The sequence below is a fragment of the Nannospalax galili genome, unplaced genomic scaffold (genome assembly GCF_000622305.1).
Source record: "Nannospalax galili isolate Female #2095 unplaced genomic scaffold, S.galili_v1.0 scaffold355, whole genome shotgun sequence".
Taxonomy (NCBI): domain Eukaryota; kingdom Metazoa; phylum Chordata; class Mammalia; order Rodentia; family Spalacidae; genus Nannospalax; species Nannospalax galili.
In genome coordinates, this window is record NW_008336848.1 from 1442751 (window position 1) to 1447757 (window position 5007).

Genomic DNA, 5007 nt, shown 5'->3' on the forward strand with positions numbered 1-5007 from the left:
AAAGGGGGACCCGTTCCAAAAAAGACAAAATAAAAAAAAAAAAAAAAAAAATAATCAAGAAGGCACAGAGTGGCTGAGTTCCAGAAGAGTATCTACAAACTTTTCAATGGCACTTTGACATGAGAAACAACTTTACTATTTTTATGTTGGGGAAAAGTTCATTCCTTTAGAGAATTTTACACCATGAAGGAGGATATCTGCTTCAAAATCCATTATTGCCCATACACCAGAAACACGCGTATACGTGTGTGTGTGTGTGTGTGTGTGTGTGTGTGTGTGTGTGTGTGTGTGTGGTGACTGTGCTGTGCACCTGAGAGTCCCAGACTCAGGGATCGGGACCCCGGCCACTCAGGATCAGGCCGCCCAGCATCCACCCTCACAGCCCCAAGCATATCCCTGGGTCTCCCTTGGCCCGCACGCACCTTTGTGCCGCAGCAGTTTTCCTTCCTGGGAGTGTGAGTGTGTATGTGTATGTGGTGTTTCTTTGCAGAAGAACCCGCCCCCTTTGCCCAGGCGACCCGTCAGATCTCGGTTGCTATAAAGACCGCAGTTTCCCTCCTAGTTCTTCCAGAGCCTGGAGCTCCAGTTGGGGTAAGGAGGCCCCGACCCCAGTTTGTGTCCTTTGAGTCACTGAGGTAAGTGAACCCGAATCCACTTCCACTGGCCCCTTATCCTACCCTCAGTCATGCTCTCTGGGATCAGCCTTGACTTAGGTCCCCTTTAAGGGCTACTCACACTTTTCCTGGAGACTTGGGCTACATCGCAGGGCCCCACACTCAGACAGACTTGGGACGGGTCGTAGGAGACACTGGGCTGGGAAGAAACGAGGAGATCTGGAGTGTCTGAGGGAGCTTCGTGGACTGAGGTGCTCAGGCTGGTCAAGATCTGACCCCATCCTTGGGTATGAAGGCTTCAGATGCTCCAGGGACAGGTGCTAGGGCTGCAGGGGGCTGAGGGGGAGCCCTTCAGACCTCATCTTTGTGGAAGACAGTTGTCACCGTCCTTCAGAGCTGGAGGCCACATTTTGGTGTGTGGCTGTGGGCCTCCCCAGCTCCCTTCTCCTGGGCTCCCCTTTTTGATATTCTTTTTCTTTGTCCTGAGGAAGTTTTATATACTTTTATCAGCTGAACAGGCTCAAACCCCAGATGTTACATCTATTTATTCTTTAGAGAACACCTCTGGGTTCATCTGTTTGGCAGAATATTATTGTATGATCCCATAAGCCATAAAATTCTGTGTTCCCCAAAAGATGTGAAGAATATTCATAACATTCTTGTGACAGTCCTAAAGGGGGATCAGCCCATGTATCCAAAGCAATAGAAGGTTTTGATATATTCACATGGCACACCACACAGCAATGAGACTGAACACCCTAAAACTTTTAAACACTGCAGATGGCTCTTATGAACATAATGTTGAAGAAAAGGTATCAGATGCCAAAGAATACAGTGGAGGATTTCATTTATATTAAGTTCAAAACCAAACAAACTAATTAATTTGTAGCATTAAAGATCAGGTTAGTGAGCTGGGCACAGTGGCCTACACCTTTAACCCCAACACTTGGGAGGCAGAGGCAGGCAGATCTCTGTGAAATCGAGGCCAGCTTGGTCTATGTAGGGAGTTCCAGGCCACCTGGGACTGCAGGGAGTAGTCTCAAAAAACAAAAACAAAAACAAAAACAAAAACAAAAAACAAAAAAAACAAACCAAGGCAAAACAAAACAAAACAAAACAAAAAGATTAGGTTAGTGGTCATCCTGTGGGGGTGGGAGTGGTGACTGGGGACTGCAGAGAGGTTTGAGATGTTGGTGACACTGGTTTCTTGATCTGGGTACTGGCTCACAAATATGCTTAAGATTATGATCTGTGCACTTTTCAGTATTGTCACATTTTGATGATAATGATGGTGGTGGTGGTGGTGGTGGTGACAGACAGAATCTGTTGGTTTTATTTAATGCCAAAAAACTCTGCATTTGATCAGGACTTTGGAAATCTCAAATGGCCAGACTACTGCAACCTCCACCCAAGTTCCTACCCGCAGAGTGGTATGTTGCTAACAAGAGCCAGTACCACAGGGCGGAGGCCCAAAGGTCCCGATCTGAACACTTGGTGGCAGAGAGCCAGAGGCTTGTGGATGAAATCGAAAAGACCACCCGGAAATCTCAAAGTGATGTGAACAAGAAACTTGGTAAGACAACATGCTTGGTATGTTTGTGACTATGTACTGAGGAGGCTTAATGTGTGCAGTGTGGCCATGTGTCATTCTTAAAGAATTGGAGCGGGGGCAGGAGTGGGGGCATGTTCATGCTACAGGTTCTGTGTTTGAGATTAGTGCCATGAGACAGACACAGTAACCCAGTCTGATTTTCAGCCCTCCATTGCTCAGTCACCAATTTGATCCACATTCATTGGAAGCTTGTATGGACCACACACTGTGACCACTGCATGAATGAGCAGACTCTGTGCTTTTTATGGGTTCCCACCTTGAAAAGGAGAAAGTTACAACATTCATTAATTACTGGAGAGCTTTAAAGAGCCACTGTGCATCTCTGAGAGGTGCCTGGCCTACAAGGATAAGCGTGTGGGCATCGACCTGGTGCATGACCAGGTGGAGCAGGAGCTACTGAAGGAGGCTGAGATCAACCGAGACATGGCCCTGCTGACACGCACCATGGAGGAGGTATCTGAGCAGATAAGGCTAAACCGCTCTGCCAAATACAGTCTGGAAAAGGATTTGAAGGACAAGTTTATGGCCTTGACCATTGATGACATCTGCTTCTCACTCAACAATAACTCACCAAATATAAAATATTCTGAGAACGCCATGAGAATTGAACCCAATTCCGTGAGTCTGGAGGACTGGCTAGACTTTTCTAACACCAACGTGGAGAAGGCAGACAAACAGTGGAACAACTCAATGGCACTGAAGACCCTGGTAGATCGCATCCTGTCACAGACAGCCAACGACCTGCATAGGCAGTGCGACGTGGTAGACACAGCTTTCGAGAACGGGCTGAAGGAGACCAAGGATGCCAGGGACAAGTTGGCTGATCATCTTGCCAAGGTTATGGAAGAGATTGCTTCCCAGGAGAAAAACATCATGGTTCTTTAAAAAGCCATTACTGATCAAGAAGGTCCTGCCAAGGTGGCTCACACACGCCTAGAGACCAGGACACACCAGCCCAATGTGGAGCTGTGTCGTGATGTTGCTCAGTACCGGCTGATCAAGGAGGTGCAGGAGATCAACTATAATGTTTCCAGGTTGAAGGAAACCCTAGCTCAGGCTCAGATAGAGCTGAAGGCACTGTACCGCAGGCAGCTGGCCCTGCAGGAAGAGATCCAGGTCAAGGAGAACACCATCTATATTGACGAGGTGCTGTGTATGCAGATGAGGAAGTCCATCCCCCCTCGAGATGGTGACAACAAAGTGGGTTAGGGTGGGGGCAGCTGCCCTGAGGCCATCTGCTAATAGTAGGAAGTGTTCAGATTCTCATTAAACCATGCCATACAAAAGCAAAAATCCTGTTCTCTCTCTCTCTCTCTCTCTCTCTCTCTCTCTCTCTCTCCCATATCACTCACTCTCTATCCCTGCCAACCAGTCCCTTTTTCAGATTTGTAACTTTTGATTTTATTTTGTGACCCATTTAGTTTAACCAGGGCCTTCTGTGTGATCATTGGATAGAAATATCCACTGGAGCCCTATGAGGTTATCAGTGGGTATACAACTGAAGGCAATGATTCCCAAATCCTGAATCTATCAATACCAAATAGTTCGGCTATGTGGGGTGGGGCCCCCCACCTCCTCCTCCATCAATGTCAGAATGTTGACAGGCCTATTCTTGTGCAGAACCATGGCAGGCACCTATAGCTGATATGAGTTCATGATTGCAGTGGCTGTGTCTTGTCCATAGGATTTTATTTCACCTTTCTGTTAATGGTTGTTCTAATTCCAGGAGAAAGAGTCAAAGGCCTTGCTGAACTGCAACTTCACCTGGAAACATAAAGTACAATTTCTTCTGTGTTGACCCTCCTATTTGCAGATGTACACTGGTTAGAGTTCACCTGGTAGAGATTCCATGGCCTCCTTGAACCAGAGAATAAGTAACTCACCAAGGCTATAGGACATTTTGAGAGAGGACCCATAGTCTCCTGAAACCTAGTTCACCTAGGAGAACAAAGGCCAGTATGTTATCCCTTTTAGTCACTCTAGCCACATTAGTATAAGCAATCAAAAATGGTTATTGAAAACCCAGAAAGCCAGTTACATTAGTCTGATACTTATTGTTAGATAAAGTTTGGGCAAAAACTTAGCACTTTTAAGTAAACCTTAATTAGATATATATTTTTGTTTTTTAAGCCAGTACTTTTAAATATTACCAAAAGCAAATTAATAATTTAAAGGAATTTATTGATTTAAGAAGAGGTTTGACATCAATGTCAAACACAAATAACTCCTGCAGATCAGACCCTCAACTAGCCTTGATAGTGAAAAAAGAAAAATGGTTAATTTGGCTACCTGAGTGATCCTAAACATCCAACAAGAAAATATAACCAAAGATTAAAGTGACATTTTTTCATATTCTAAGAGATCACTCCCCAGACAGTAGACTTAAATCCATATGACATGTTATTTAGACAACTGTTCCTCATTAATGATTTTTTTCTTAATAAAGAAAATGCTACCCAGATATAGAGCATCAAGAGTTTAGCTCAGTTTCAACACTATAGCAACTATGTGCCAGATCTATAGCTGAAAGAAACAAGCCCACTGTTATTTAAACCTAAAAGCCAAATGATAGTTGAATCTCCTTTCCCTCCCTCCCTAGAAGCCAAATGAGCAGGACCTCACACTATGTGATTCAGCCACTCCTTCAGCTATCAAAGTGTCTAAAAGCCAATCCTGGGTTCATTTCTCTAGAGTCTAGTCTTAGAGAACAAGAAAAACATCTGAGAAAGAGCACAATAAACAGATCTGTGAGGCCATCAAGGGTTTCTAATGGACTGATAT

General features: G+C 44.9%; 1 pseudogene; it reads left to right on the forward strand.

Annotated features, from left to right (window-relative positions):
* Nucleotides 1-1997: 1997 nt before the first annotated feature.
* LOC103732641 lies at nucleotides 1998-3496 on the forward strand (annotated as a pseudogene).
* Nucleotides 3497-5007: the final 1511 nt, after the last annotated feature.